This window comes from Ammospiza nelsoni, chromosome 1, assembly GCF_027579445.1.
Source record: "Ammospiza nelsoni isolate bAmmNel1 chromosome 1, bAmmNel1.pri, whole genome shotgun sequence".
NCBI lineage: Eukaryota > Metazoa > Chordata > Aves > Passeriformes > Passerellidae > Ammospiza > Ammospiza nelsoni.
Window position 1 is genome coordinate 89,252,239 of NC_080633.1, and position 16,829 is coordinate 89,269,067.

The window sequence follows — 16,829 nt, forward strand, 5'->3', positions numbered from 1 at the left end:
TTTGTTCCTGTACTGTCTGAAGAGTCTACAAATATACAGTCAGGATTCAGAGTCAGAAAATCAGAAATTCTCTGTAGTGTTTCATTCTAACTATATCTCTCATCTTTTTTTTTTCCCTTTTATTTTTCCTCCTTTTTTTAAAAATAATCTTTTCCCCTCCTTCAACCTAATTTCCTAAGGAAACGAGACACTTATGACCATTCTCTGGATGTGTCTGAAAGCTGTCTCCTTTTTAAAACAGCTTAAGGCAAATTTAATAGGGAGGTGGATTTCTAAAGCTCTTGAGTAACAGTGACTGCCACAAGAAAAGGCAGCCAGGCTACGTTTGTGCCCTCACTGAGTAAAAACAACTAAAAAAGATCAAAATATATTGAACACTAGGTAATGCACATTCACCTTGAGAAATCTATGCTTATTGGTAGTGATTCCCCTGATTATTTTGGGTTTTTATTAACTGCATTGGACATTTTCTTCTTGATGCAGACAAACTGCCAGTTTTACACCAGTCTTGGGTATGTGTTATACATATATAGTATTTTATATATGCATACATAGATGTGTATATATGTCTCCTAACCAAATCAGGAGAACTCATCCTCTTTCCCCTGTGACTTCAGACACTCTTAATTAATTTTCTAGTTTCCAGGCTGAAAGGAAGCTAATGAGCTCTCCCTGAGCTCACTGGGTAACCCAATACTAGGCCCAACTGCTTTGAGTAGAAAATGCTTATTTTCACCACACATATTTAAGTCTAGTTCCGTGTGAAGAGCTCTGACGGATGTTGTTACAATGACTGAAGTATTGTGTTCTTGGCAAGTGGGGCTAATAACACAGAAATATTCACAGAAAAAAAGTGCTGGTGGTAGGAAAAAAAAATAAAATAAACCACCACCGACACTTAAATTTGGACAGACTGCCCTTATTACTTCATTCAGATGTTGAAGTACTGCCTAAACAGTTACAGGGATGGCAGTATTTATTACAACTTCTTTCATTTCAACCGTTGAAAAACTGTTCTCACTCAGTAAAGACTTTACTGAACGGCAGAGAATTCTTGGAAGCCTTGTAGCGTTTTTTAGCTGAAATAATTGTTGTCTTTCAGCCTATATTGCAGTTCTGGTAGAATTAACTCAGTACTGTGTTGGTGCTGAGCTTGAAAGGTAATTAATAATCTTTAAGAATAGATGTGAGCTCCATTAGAACAGTCACCTGAAAATTCCTCGTTTGCAGCCTGTCAGGAACAACGCATGTTCAGGAACAGACTGTTGTAATTTATCATTTGTATTTGTAGCAATACACTGGGCTCCTTGTTCTGAATAAAGAACTCTCTGGAACTGTCGCCAAGAAATGTCCCCAAGATCTTTTGTGGAGGGGCCTCCCTTGATGTCTAACAGGAGGTTTGCATGCAGTGGCACACCAAGCTGTATTCCTGCCTGTTAGGTTCCCAGCTCTGGATTGAATCTCAGCGACAGTCTGTTTCTGTTTTCCCTTGGCCTATTGCTGAGCACAGTTAATGCTCTCCTTGCCATGTCCAAAGTGCTCATGCTGACACCATCTTGGGAGCTGCAGCTGCATGTGCAGCCATGGACTGAAGGAGGCGAGAACTGTGCAAGCAGCTCAATGACCTGAGTCTGTTAACTGCAGTGGTGTCCATCAGGATCAAAATAGTTAGATGTGGTTGGGTTCTGCTCTTAACACTCCTGGCTAGTGCAAGGGAATGTGTGCCAGGCTGCATTTGCAAGTATAAAAGCGGGATGCTTGAAATGGGACAGGGGCTGGCAGTCGGGCCAGCTGGAAAACCCTCTGCAAGATGCACAGACACATAGAAATACGCTTAGAAACAATGGATAGGGGAAGAATCACATGCACATCCTCTGGATCTCGGATAGAAGATGGATGCGTAGGTTGTGTGGTACCTACTGTGACTGTCTGGTCTGCAAGCACAGCTCAGGGCACTGAGTGGAGACAGACCTGAGTGGCTTGTTTTTTGGCAGCAGTCCTGTGGCAGTAATGCTAATATTAGGTAATGTTCTCTAGTGATTTTTTTTCTAAAAGAAAAACTCTGGTTTTAAATTCCAGCTGATTGTAAACTGACATAATTTCTTTACCTCAGAACTAGTTTGTGAAAAGTGATGATACAGCCCAGGGGTAGTATTTTCAGGACCAAGATTTCTAAAAAGAGTAGGAACTTGTTTGTGTGAATTGCCAGGCAAGTGTGCCAAATATAGGAAGAAAAGTGTTCTGGAAAAGGATGAGAGTTCAAATATGCTGCTTTTTTTCTTTTTTTTGACTTGTTAATCAGTGATGTGTATTCAGTCAGGAAGTCGTGTTTCTGTGGAAAGAAATATGAGACTTGACAGACTTCAAACTATTTGGGTGATTGGTGGGTGGAACAGTTTGAGTTACTTTTGTATAATTTTAAAAATTGTTTTTGTGTGTGCATACACAAAGACTATATTTTTGTTTTTACGGTAAAGTAAGCAGAGCAAATATTAATGTTCTTGTTTGTAGAAAAAAAATTAAAAGGTTGTAACACTGAAAATGGCTTCAAAAACCTTTCAATTTTCAGCATTGTTGCATCCCTGGTTTACAGCTGATTCATGGCAGATGTTTTCCAAGGAAAGTAAGCAGGTTCATGCATGCATGGATATTGGTTGGGTTTTACAAGCAGATGTAAAACCGCAGTGATTTGTGTGTTCCTGAAATGTTTCATGACTTTGTCACCTTCTAGCAACTTGAACTAAAGTGTAATACAGAAGATTGCATGAGAGGTATAAACTTGGGCAGAATTTGATATGTTTTAGACATGGAATTTACTTCTCCCACTTTGCCTCATAATTGTCCCATCTAAGTAATCACAGCAATTGCTCAGTTGCTTTGTGTAGGGCAAAAAATCACTGTCTAAAAGTATCCAAAATGAAAAGGTTATAAATGAGGTGAAATTTTACAAGAGAGAAGAAAAGCACCAAGTTTACTGAGGAAGGTCTGGTATCTGTCAAAGCATGGAGTAGTTGGAATTATGTTACATGTTTTTTTTTCATTGAAAAGCATATGTGAAAGATATCAAAGGGCATGGGAACATCTGCTGCAGTGAACAAAGTAGTTCTAGCATATATCTCTCTTATTTGTAATTAATTAACAATGGAAGATTATGGTTGAAGTTTTTTTTAACAGTTTCTGAATTTTCTGGCTGAACGCAATTACACTTAACAATGTTAAGTCAGTGTTCTTGCATTAATGAGTGGTAGAGTTGCTTTACAAGATTTCTGACTGTGACTTCCATTAGTGCTGCCCCAGACAGAAATGAAAGGGTTTGGCTGTACCTGTTATATCTCTTAAGTTAGAGGCATTGCTTTTCTGGGACTGTGCCCACACTCAGGGCAACCAGTATGTGTGGAATAGGGAGGGTGTTATTTTACATAGCTTTGGTTGAATCCCTCTTGCAGAACCAGAAATTTCAAGGTCTGCAAAAAATGATTGGTAGTTTTTAAAGAAGCTCGTGCCCTGGTATGGTGAATCAAACAGTCTATGTCTCCAAACACAATACAGATTCACAAGCTATAATGTGATCTCCGTGACACTGATTTCAAACTTACAGTTTAAAGTAACATCAGACAATAACTAGTCTTTTTCATGTACAGAACAGTTTCCTCAACTTGCTGTGCCTGAAACAATCTCATCCTCTCTCAGGACCACTTTCTCCTTTTCTGCATGCAGGAGCAAGCACTGTCACGCTCAGCACTTGCACTTAGAACTCCAAGAGCAGGTGAACAGAGCCCTGCAGAGCTGATGCAAATTCCAGTGGAAAAATCAGGCTGTCAAGGGAATGTTGAGCAACACGAAGGCAGTGGGTTCATCTTCTCCACAGATCTGCTGCCTTCCCTGGCACAGGATAACAGCTTGATATTTGCTCTCCAGTTCAAGCTTCCATCTTGTCAGGTAGTGTGCAGCCTCTGAGCCTCTGGGGCAGCTGTCTGACAGACTGCACACATCAGGCTTGCACAGCTGTTTCTTACAGGTGTTTCTTTACAGGAAGTAAAGTTTTTCCTAAGTATGCCACCTCATAGGTTCTATAATTGTGGTTCTATAATTGTGGCACTCCCTGTTGACTGTTTTTTAAATAATTGCTCCGCAGGAATTATTTAAAAAGCAGCAAGGTTTTGAGCCATGGATAGAGATACTCCTTTTTAATGTAAGAATAGCACCAATATATGTTTAAATGACTTGAAACCTGATTACTTTAGATGATGTTATACTCTGTTTTAAACTATTCCTTTCTGGGATATGGAGTAGTAACATAGCCACCTGAAAACTGGTTTTTGTTTCAAGATTCAAAATAGGATTTACCAAAAATGTTTGGTAATCTAAATATTTGTTTAAATTTTATAAGGTTGTCTCCTCATTCTGACATTATCTTGTTGTCCTTTCCTGTCACTTCTAGTACCTTTCTATGCAGAGAGCAGTTGAGGTGTCAGGATAGCCAGGGAGCTGCCAGGTTGATATGAAGGCAGCTGGGGAAATCTCTTGTCTCTGAAAGGCACTGATGGTGGGTGAGGATGCTCAACCAGATGAGCTGAAAGATTTGTGGAAAGATTTCTGGGGAGCAGAAATTCCTCAGACTCTGGGGAGTGAATCTGGAATAACAGATGGGCCTGGCTTCCCCAGCAGGATGCAGGGTCAAATCTTTGGCTACGGAGAGGGAAGGGCTGATGAAGCAGGACTGCAAGTTGTGCCTGCTGTATTCTGTTTATGGAGTTGTGACTATGGTACTAGGATGCTGCAGTGGGCTTTTTGATATAGAGCTCCCTTTCCCACGAGCTGCCTTAGGATGAATTTCCAAAAGACATTTTGGAAGTATGAGTTTTCAGACATAAAATGTCTCTCCATTCCCCAACATGATCTCTCATCTAACTGGGTTGCTATTGTTACTCACACTTCTAGAGAATTTCTTAGCCCAACCATTTCCTGGGTTAGCTACACATAAATTCTCTCTGCTTTTGTGAGGCTTCTCACAATGAATCTCTCATTGCAGGATTTGTTCACCTCTTTATTCTGCTGAGACTGCTCTCTCTTTTTCCTAGCTTGCTGTTGCATGACACCACACTTCCACTAAAGCATATCATACCAACCAGGGATGGGTTCTGAACTGGATGCCTTGCTCTGTCTTACCCAGTATTTCACTTCATGTGACACAGTAGATGTTCAGGTGATTATTTGGGAAAAGCAAGTGCAGTATTTTCCCCACTGCCTTTGTTCAACAGATGAGTTACTGTCTTTTTTCTAGTTTTTAGCCTGTTATATGCAAAATTACCTACAGGCAGACAGTTTTCATTTCAATAGTAGTTAATTCTTACAGGCATTTTAGAGATTCCCATTCAAGATTTGAAACATCTGTAGTGGGTTCTTTTCAAGGTTACAATAGATTTATTGTCACCTTGTTTGTGGTCACAGCTTGAACGTGACGTGATCAGAATGACTCTGCTGAGATGTAACAGTAGCAACAGTTCCTGTGCCTTTGAGCATGGTGCCATCACTGTCACTTGTCCCAGGCACCTCCCAGTTTGACCAGAGAAACACAAACCATTTCATCAGCAGGATAAAAAGAAATTAAATGTGTGCTGACCAAGTGCTAAAGATACTGTGGTCCCTGTTTGGTTTTTATGGTAACACATTGGCCTCACTTGCAGACTGCTAAAGCAGTGATTCTGAATAAGCCCTGAACCCAAATTATTGCTGGTTTCTAATTTCAATTAATGAAGCCTCACTAAGATAGTGAGCTTCCTTTGCAAGTCTCTGAAAAATTACATGAGTAAATACTGTAGAAGAGTTGGACGATTTTGGTTTTATTTTGGAAAACATTGTCACTGTTTTGATAGAATATTTTTTTTTCCTTTCCTACCTACTTCACTTGCTCTCCTGCTATGATTTTCTCTGAAAAGCAATATTGTGTTTACCTAGTAACAGTGAAGGATAAGTTGTTCTCAGCTGTCAAATAGGAAACTACAATTTGTGTGTGACCTCGAAAGATTTAATGGTAACGTCATTTTCAGTGTCGGATTGGAAGGTTTGGGAAGCTGGGAGCAATCTGTGAGATTTTCAAAGGGAGCTGCTTCTCAATGCATGGAAAAATAAAATTGTGTGGGAGGGAAAATAGATCTTTCATTACTTGATAGGAAGCAATAGGGAAAAATAGAACTTTCTTTTCTTCAACTGGTAAAAAGATTTATAAAAGCAAAGTAACATAAGATATGTATGAGATATGAGTACCAGATATTGCTTTTTCCCCGAAGTGGACTACCTAGGAACTACTGTATGAAATTTTTTCTCTCTGCAGAACAATTAATGGGGGATAGTAAATTCTATGCTTGCAATTCCAGCTGGGTGGCTGAGGTTACTACACCCTCTCCCTTAGATCTGTGGGTGCAGAGATGCCCCACTCATGAATCACTTTACCATATTGGACAAGTCTATCAGCCCTTTGGTCAGGCAGGCATTGCTGGATATTAGCACCCCAGATAATTATGTATTGCTGTACATTCTTGGTTTGAGTGAGTACAGAGGGAAGGTTAAAGTCATACCTTATTACATGGTGACAGATTTGGTTTCAGTATAGTAATACTTCTTCAACATTTCATTAATTTTTCTCTTTACACCATGAAGTGCCATATATTTATTAAAGTTGTACCTGAACATGAAGAACGATAAATAGTCTGCTTTTCTTGCTTTGATCATGAGTGCTGTTGTGTAATGCTGCAGAGCAGAATTGCTAGGACTCTTGACTGTGATAAAGGGTGAATCTTGTGGACCTGATGTTGCTTAGACATACTAGTTGACTGCACTAACTTCTGCACATAAGCTTTCATAGTCTGCTGAGTGCTTATTCCTCTTTAACATTAACGTTAAGTATCTGTTAGATTCACTTTGTTGTAGTTAATAACCTGGTTTTATACTGATATATAATTAAATAGCATAAAATATTTGGGTTGTTTTCTTCTATTTTTGAAATTTCCTGTTAATATAAATATCAATGCCTCTGGTTGTGTGGGCCCTTTGCATTTGATTGTGAGAATTTTAGGACTTATTACCCTCTGATACTTCAGGGCATCCATAGAATTCTCTTCTTTTTCAAGACTATGAACTTTATACTCTTTTCATTATACCAAATTGAGGGTTTGTGCCTGTAGACATAGACTTATATTACATAGATACAGATATCATTACAGGAGTTTTGTATTTTTTGTTCATTGAAAGGTTTTTCTCTTAAAATGCAGAAGCTGTTCAAATTATATTCTCAAAAGACTAGTCAGTCTCTCAGACAAGGTATCTGATTTTTTTACAACGCCATTGATTGGACATGAATAATGCATGATTATGTCAGTCCACCTCTAGTATTACTTGAAGGCTGAAGTACTTAGAAAATCTATTTAATGACATTTTTAGTCAAGCTGCACTGAATCCTGTTGTGGATGATGTAATGGCTCTTGATAGCATTTGGAAAGTTGATGTTGTTAATTTATGTTTGTACAGCTTCCAGCCAGCCAGTATGTTTAAGCCAGCTTGGTTATCTTACAATTGGGACTTCTGGCAAACCATAACAATCAGGATTTCCAGATGTAGTGCCAGCAAACTCTGATTCCATTGACACATATTTGAGTAGAATAACTCTAGATTTCCTTCGAGATGCTCTCCACATATCATATGACTGAAATCTGACTCCACTAACCCTGGCACTTTAGTCAAATAAACGGCAATAATTGTAATGCAATTCAAGCTGGAATTTTTTTATCTGTATAGCACAAAGTCTGAAGAAAAGTAGTGATTAGATCTAGTGTTTGCTTTAGGGATTCTTTCTAGATTTTACTGGAACTCTGTGAGCAATAAATGATACACCTATATCTTCAAAGCAGAGCTACATTATGAAGGGAAAAATATTTTTTATTAGTTTTGAACTGAGGGCATATAAACAGGACAGCTTTAAAATGTTAACAATTTTAAAAGAATGGTGGCATTCAAAATGATAGGTATTTGGCAAACTGGTATTGACAGTAAAATGAGTGCCAGAAGATCTTCCTATCTTCTATAGAAGTGATAGGAACTATTATGTGAGCTTTTGAAAATAATTGAGGGATAAGTAATTATTAATGAAGATAGACTGAGTTTTCATTGCTGCTGAATTTAAAGGTATTTATCCTGAACAGTGCAATTAATTTAAAAAAATGCTATAGTTACTGTTGACAAAGTTCTGTTCTGGAGCTTTGCACAGCGTGCATGGGCATAAAGAGTTCTTAGAATGGTAACAGTAGAGAGGACAGTTTGTTTAATAAGACTGAGGAAGAAGCAGGGGATTTGGCAGTCTCCAATGTCCTGAATAAAGAATCTTCATTATGTTTGTCATAACCAAGTCATATTCCTCCTGCTGCAACTTGCATACATCTAATCACACAAGGAGATAGGAGATTTACCCTGCTCATTTCCTTCTTCACTCAAAAGCAATTTGGTCTGAGATGATGATGATTCACAATGCACTTTATTAGAAACATTAAATAGAAAAAAGACAAATTTGTGTCCCTGTATACAGAGGCCATTAGCAACTGACTCTTCAGGAGCCCATGAAAAGATACACAGGAACAGAATAGAAAATTCAGGAAGATCTCTGAAGGGAGAGAAGTCTGACACAGTATAGTAAGGTGCAGATGCACTCAATATATGCCATGTGCACTGAAGGTGAAAATATTTGGAATTAATTTCTCTTCACTAAAAGGATGAGATCTGAATAATGGTGACCTTCCTGCAGAAGTTAATGTAATTCTGAGGCTGTAACCAGTGAATGGACATGCTTTTAAGAGAGCATGCAGAGACTTGGGAAGAATGTGGAAGTCTCTGAAGAAAGCCATGCAATCAAATAGGTATTTTGAGTTCAGTAAGTAAGAAAAGCCACATAAGAAATTGCCTGTTTGCTATGACCTTAAACAAGGACCTTTCAGATGAAAGCCCACTTTGATACCATCAACCCACTTTGGGTTTAGCTTAGCTTTAACCTAGCAGAAATGGAATATTCAGTACTGTCTTTGTGCAGATCACAAGGTTTTAGAAGTCCTAAAAGATCTAAGTAAGAGTCTGAGCCTTACAATATGATAAAATCAATGCTGAACCCTCCAGTCCTACAAAGTGTTCTTTACTACTAGCAGGCAGATACATAGTGATTGTCTAAGCAACAAAATTTTCTTATGTAAGGAAAAACTCCTATGTAGCATTGCTTTTGATCAACCTGAGGATTCTTAAAATTGCATTCATTAAAGATGACCAGGGCCAGGGAGTTTGAGATGCCTGGACCTCTGAATCGGTGATGTTAAGTTAAACAGTTTTATTACCTTCCCTCCTCAATGCCTTTTGTGTTTATTTAGAGCTCTCAAAAGAAAAAAAAAGGTCAATAGATACCAGTTTCAGCATAATAATTCTGTGGCATGCTGAGTGAATAAGGGTTTTTTTTCCTCCTTGTCCTGTTGAAACAGCTGAAATATTCAACTACTGTTTGCTATAAGGTCTTAAGAGTAATTGTCAGTAGAAAAAGAACATCAATACCGAAGATTAAAATAAGGAACTATTTATCTGGTTTCCCTCCTTTGTAGTTAGTGTAGCTTATTTTTCTTACAGTTGGATATAGATGTTATTTTACTTCTTGCACATCTCTTCCATTGAAAATATGGATCAAATTAATCTATCATTTATGTCTTTTTTTAACCTGCCTGGGACTGAGATATGCTTTCATTGTTTAAGTATAGGATTTGAATGGCTATAGTAGAGATATGTGACATAGTATATTTAAACTATTTGTGATCCCCTTTAGGAAATCACTTGGTTTGCTACCTTTCTGCTGTTCTTGGCACAGCTTTCAGTAGCACCAAACTTTCAGCCTGTGTTCTTGGAAGAAGCTATTAGCATTGAAAGGAATAGAGGAGGACTAAGCAATATGTGACTGATCAAAATTCTGGGGGAGAGGAAGCTGCTTGTGAGTCAGCAGCATGCCATGGCAGCAATGAAGTCAGGTAATATGTGGGTAGAGATTAACAGGACTGCAGTTAGGTCAAAGGAGGAGATTATTCCTGTGTTTCTTGGGCTGCTTATAAAAGGAAAATTACAAACCGGAGCACATTCAGTGAAGAATCACCAGGATGGCTGGGAAAGTGGTGCATTTGCTGAGGCATTTGTTCACCCTGGGGAAGAGTGGAAAGCTAACCCTGACCAGTCAACACCTATTGAGGAGGTTAGCAAGGAAACACAGCCAGGCTCTTCACTGAGATATATGGTAGGAAAATGAAGGGCAAGAACTGTGAACTGAAAAGGGAAGATTTAGACTGATAGATATAGCAAAAAGCTATTTCACCTTGAAAACAGCTAAGCATGGGAACACCATTGCTGGGAAGTATTCATTGTAGGAGGATTTCAAGGCCTGCCTAGAAGAAGCCCTGAGAAACCCAGTCTGACCTTATGGCTGACCCTGCTCTGAGCAGGGGATTGGTCCAAAAACCTCCTGAGGTCCCTCCCAGCTGGACTGGTCCTATGAGCCTGTAAAATAGAAGATATCTGGAGACAATCTTAAAACATCCTGTGAGCCATCTCGTGGCAGACTGGGTCCCCTTTCCATATTCTACTCTTGCCACATTTAAGATAATCTAAAAATGTAGACAGTTAAACTTAAAAATGTACACCTGAACAAAAGCTATATGAACAAAATCTGGATGATCTAGGTACTATATTTTCTGGCTGCTTCCTAAAGGCAATTTAGGCAGAAGTTGACAAAGTTTGGGTCAGATTCATCTTCCTTGTTTGCTGTCAAGTCCTTTTGAGACAGAAAGGGACCAAACACAGTAACATATATTAGTGAAGCATTGGAATAGCACACTGATGCACCAGTCCTCACAGGATCAGGTTACTTGGGATGTCAATGGACTGAGGATTTTTAGGTGTGAACAGGTTTGAAATGCAAATAGTGTGATTAAACAGACCAGGTGTCAGTTTTGGGGCCACAGTTTTCTCACTGGCAATTAATGTGTTGCAAGCCAAAATGTGAAACTATGAATTACACAAAATTATAAGTTTGCAAAAAAACAATTAAATTACTCCTACCCTACCTTGTCAGAAAATGCAATGAAACTTTGGAAGGTTGTTTCAGAGAAGCTTGATACTGATTTCAAAAGACTCTATACTCTTGCACTTTTTGATATTTCTCTGTACTCTTAGCATACTACTGTGTCCACCCTTACTGCTTTGTCCTTCTGTAACATTTGCTGTCTTGCTGACTGCATCTTCATATTACCTTTTAAAATTCTTTACTTTTTAGCAGAGAATTATTTTATCAGAAAAAAACTCACATAATTTGCATCCTATTAAGAAACACTGAACTCATTCTTTATGGTTGGTACAATGGTGACAATCATTTTCATTTGTGCAGAAATTCATTTCAAAGCATTTGACAAATTGGTGTATGGTGACAGGTGAAGAACTGTAATTTCATTACTAAATTGTGGTCATTTCAAAGGGTCAAAATAAGCATCTGTTTAATAACCTTGCTCTTGCAGAAAGCAATGTGAAAAGTTTGAAAGAGAGCAATTTTAAGTGTTTCCTTTTTAATGCATCTTAATATAAAAAAATAATCTTTGACTAAATTATAATTTTCAGAATCCTTATGCAGTTATGATGAAGTCCTAGCAGGATGTAATAATGCCATGCTGCATAGGTATTTGCTGGAGATATTAATGTATCTGTCTTGCACTGCACTTGGAGAAGAAGTCACCCAGCATCCCCAGGTATCATGGCTTCTGTGTGTAATCCCTTCAGTCATGTGTGGGCAGACTCAGGGAATCTAAATGGACTAACTGAGGAGACATGAAGATGGCCTGTTTGCTCATAATCTTCACTCAGAAAGGAATTAAAAGCAGATGGTAAATCAGAGGTTTTCTTTGTCTCGTCACTGGGAAATTATGCTCAGGAGTGATGTTTTGAAGATGCACTTATAATCAGAATGATGTTTCATTTCATCTGCTGAAAGTTTGATTACAAAGTAAGTACAGGGATGGAAAGAATAGATAATTACCTTAAACCAGTAAGTAATACATCAACTTTTCTCTCTGAGCCAGCTCAAGTCTTTGGGAAAGAGTAGACAGAGCTCCTGATGCTGTTAAGGGCAAGATGCCAGCTGCAGTTGCCTAGTGGGACCTTTCCTCTCTCACAGTAACCATGTTCTCCAGCTCAGCCTTCCCCTCTGTGGCAGCAGCAGAACTGAAGGGCTGTTCAGGGGAGAGAAGCTGCATGGGATGCTGATATTGCTGGATCCCTTCTCCAGCTGCAAATGTCTCAGCATTCTGCTGTCAGAGACTTTTACTTATCCCTCCTGTCTCCAGGCTGGCTGTTGTAAAACCAGTGTGGACTCTGCATCATGGAAAAATTAGAATAGATAGTTGCTCCCTTGAGGATATGTGTTTCAAAGGCACTTCCTGTGAAGTTTTTTTCCCTATTAGATTTCCCTGGTTTTGTGTGAACTGAAATGCCTCCATGGAATTCCAAGGCACGAAGGGGAACAAGTGACTCAATTTATAAAGTAAATCTTGTTGTGGCAGGTCAGCTTTCAGACACAGAGAAGCAGACATTGTTAGTGAAGTTGGTGCTGCAGGAACCTAAATATCTCAGTGTGATTTTCTTTTTAAGTCTCCAATATAAATGCTTCAAAAACCTAAATACAATGGGAAAAGTCTAAGAAAGAGCTTATCAAGCAGAAGACATCCAATAAATTCTTATGACTTGTCGCCTAGTGAGTGTCATTTCTCAGAGCTTTACTAAGCAGTTTGTATGTTAAAATGATAGATAAGTAAGCCATTTTTCTTCCCTCCATGTTTTATTGAACCCTGAATATTTTTCTGTTTCTCACATCAATAGATATTGGTCCAGCAGAATCATAAACTGTTTAGTTTGATTGAAGTTCAATTTCCTATAAAACTAAAGAAGTCCTAGTTCTCGAGATTAACTGCCTTTAGATATTGTTCTGGCACAATGCTAATTGTATACTAGCCAGCTGATTTAGAAAGCAACTTTTGTCTCAGATGATAAAAGAAACTACTTCATGTAATTTCAGGATAAATAACAGATTCTGTTCGTAGTTCTCTGCATGTCTGCTTATTTATAGAAATCCATATACAAATTTGATTTATGTGATTAAAGAAATCCTCAGGATGATAGAGCTACCTCTCCATTCTCTCTCTTGCTCTCTCTATTTCCTCCAAGGAAAGACTACTGGTCTTTCTTTAGACCAGCTGATGTAAAGGCTTTAGGCTTTAATTTAGGCTCTCATGAGACTCTGAGGCATTAGCTTGGGTTTAAATGTGTATAACATCTACATTTTCAGATGCATTGTTTTAGAGCTTTGAACTAGAGCAAATGATAAGCTATACATTAGGAGGAAGCAGTTGGGCAAATGTATCTGGTGCTTCTTACACTTTTTGAAAGCTGAACACTTCACAGCTGCTCATAAATGCACCATGTTTCTATTTCAGGGTACACCTCCTGGCTATTGAAATAGCTGCAGAGCATGCCCAACACAGAGTTCAAAGCCTTTGAGCTTTGCTAGGTCAGAAGTCTTTCAAAAGACCATGGGAGCTAAGCAAGAACCATGTGCTTGGGCAAGGAGCATTTCTCACCTCCCACATTGTTTTGAAGTAGCCTTGATGAAAAAGAGAATGTACAGTCTGGTGTTCTCTTTCATATAGAAACAGATGGTGGATTTATTTTTTTTTAAGTGTCCCCTAAAGGTATGGATTTTATATCTTAAGCTCCATTATGCAGCCTCTCAGCTCAACAAACTCAAAAGTTTGTTTTGTCTTTAATTGTGAGGGGTGTGTTGTACCTGGCAGTGCATTGAGGGTGGAGGCAGAAACTGAAGAGAGATGCTGCAAACTGTCACTCCACTGAACTTCTGAGGAGTTGTGTTTCCTATTGAGGAGGATGTGACATCACATTTTAGGAAAAATTTTGTTTTCTTTTTCCCAAATTTCAGCTCCATAAAGAAGTCATAAATATTAAAGCCATGTTTCATTTCAGCAGGGATGCAGCTCAGTCTTATTCTATATTTAGTCAATTCAGAAGGATAAAACACAACTCCACTTGTCTTTTATGTATAACTGAGGTCCACACATGCTCCAGCACAAGATGTAGTTACTGCTCATGATAAAAATCTGAGAGAGCACTCAAAGCAGGCCAAGGATGAAAACTTTTGCATTTACAGTTTTGCTAGTTTTTCTTTACATGGATTCAGATTGGAGAAATCAATGGAAGAAGAACATCAAGGTTTTCCAAATAGAAGATAACACCTTTGGCTTGGGGTGTCCTTGAGTTACTGGAGTCCAGGAGAAGTATTTTTGGCCTTTACTCACATTATTCTAGACAGCTACTGCTGACAGCTGTAGCAAGCTTTGTTTAACTTTTGTAAAATTACTTGCAAAATTGCTAATTATACCAGGCACAGAAGAACTGAACCTTTTTCAGGTCATAAGTATATCCTATTCAGATGTACACAGCAGTGAGTAACTCCAGCTGTAGCGTTTGGAGAACACAGTATGCCAGGCTGAAAAATTATGCCTTCATTGAAACACACTGCTCAATTTTTAGCAAAGAAAACCAGAAATAGCCAGAGATTTGCCCCAGGTAGACCTTGGGATGTCCAGAGGACAATCACAAACTGAGATACTGACATTTCTACTGCATACAAGAATAGAAGTTTGGGGTACTGCTTCTAAGGCAGGATAGAAAACATTCACCTCTTTAAGTGAGTGGTTATTTTCTTTACCAAATGTATAGGAAATTAAAAACAAATGGAGTGTCTTTTAAAGAGGTTGCCAAGAAAGGAACAGGGCAGTGGGATATGTACCTCTAAAGAAATTGTGTCAGTGTAAGAATTAAGGTGGATTTGGAATTCATAACTAAATGAGGACATGAATGTAATAGTGAATATCCACATCTCACTGGAAAGGACACAATCAAATAGACACTAATGCCAAATATTTGTACAAGATTTAATGTTAATATAAGTGAAAGGAGATACAATTTTAATTACGGTAGTCAACTCACTACTGCAATTTATAACATTAGAATTAATGTGGACTGAAATTCCAGGTGTGGACAGGAAGAATATATTATTTTAGCTTCATTAATGACTTCTTGACCAGAATGGTAAAATGTACAACTCCTGAATGGAGGATTTTACAAATGCAAAATGTAGACTCGACCAGAAATTGGAAAATCCCTCAGACAAGAGACCTGTCAGAGATTGCTTTTGTTGACATTTTGGTCATTACATCAGCTCTGCTGTGTCTCAGCATGGATTATCAGCATTTTGCAGAGTACATCCTTCATTATTTATACACTTCACCACAAGTTTAAAAATTTCCTCCTGCTTTATAAAACTGGAAGAAGAACTCCACATAACATGATGTTGAACTAGTGACGATCAGACTGATCACTGATTTTAAAAGAAACTGCTCAAAGCAAGAAGTTTTCCTGTAGGAGACAGAATGAAAGCTCTCCAATTTACATCTCTTAATAACCTTCTGTGGGGTGATGTAAAGTGCTTTTTAATTTATAATGTGGTAGATATGGTTCAGATTCTTAGTCCTCATTGAAAAAAAAATTTCTAGATTTGATTGTAGTAGAAATAGATCAAAACCTAATATTCAAATTTTCATCTTCTATATAATTGTAATGTGCTGAAAAGTATTTATATAATTTTGGATCTGGGAATCAACTGACATTTTGGGGTTTTAAAGGGCATTTTTAAGCAGAATAAAATTGTATGTAGTACAACTAGAAAAACAAATTCATTATCTTTCAAATAAATTTTAGCTGTTCTTAAGATTGAGGGTGCCTTGCTCTTGCCCAAAGAGGAGGGCCAAATGGATTAATTTAAAATTGAGTAAATCAGGAAATGCAGTAACAGCTTCTGAGGAAAATTGTGCAGAAATATAAAAAGCAAATATAAAATATGATAGTTTGGATCTAGGGGTGAGGGAGTTGTCAAATGTCTCAGAAAAAAAGACATGTTGACACTGAGTTGAGAAATTATAGCACTTTTTATGGATGGCTGAGAAAATTCTAATACCAATAACTTCCTGAAAAAATCCTTACACTAAACCAGCCACAATAACAACTGTGACTGCTGTGTTATAAAGAAATGGAGTTCCTTATGGGGGACCTGCAGTTCCTTATGCACCATGCAGGGGATTTGAGGTGGGGGGTTTTGGGGAGTTTTTTTTGTGAAATCAAAGCTGTGTCCTCACAGCACCTTAGAAGTGCAGGTTCTGCATAGAACCTGTAGCATACAATCAGATCCACTTAGGAAGAATACAACTTTTATTACTTCAAGTTCATCACATAAAGTTTTCTTGGGGTTACAGCACTGCTTGTTTTCTTGTAGCTTTGTCTTGATTCTCCTGAGTTATTAATGTGCTTTATAACAAGGTCCTTTTCTTTTTCACAGATTCAAATTTCCATTTACTCATATCCATATCTTAGGAGGTCTGTAGTTCCCAGAAGGAGTTCTTTTTATAATGTTTGTCTCTGTGCTCTTTCATTGGCATTTTTATGTCTAAGCAAAATTTAATAATGGAAATTAGGGGAATAGAATGCTGCAGTGTGGGAGGAAGAAGGAGAAAGACAGTGTTCTATTCTGAAAAGGAAAAATTTCTTTGTTGTCACTAAAAGAATGTGGGGGAAGCATGTTTTTATTCACATGCCTCTTTCTATCCCTGGTGCTATAAAGAAGGTGTCTGCCTACAACCCTTCCA

At 38.1% G+C, this 16,829-nt stretch overlaps 1 protein-coding gene across 4 annotated transcripts in view; it reads left to right on the forward strand.

Annotated features, from left to right (window-relative positions):
* LOC132082512 (poly(rC)-binding protein 3-like) overlaps window positions 1–16,829 on the forward strand; it is a 496,107-nt gene that overhangs the window by 222,532 nt on the left and 256,746 nt on the right. The gene's annotated exons all lie outside the window — the stretch shown is intronic.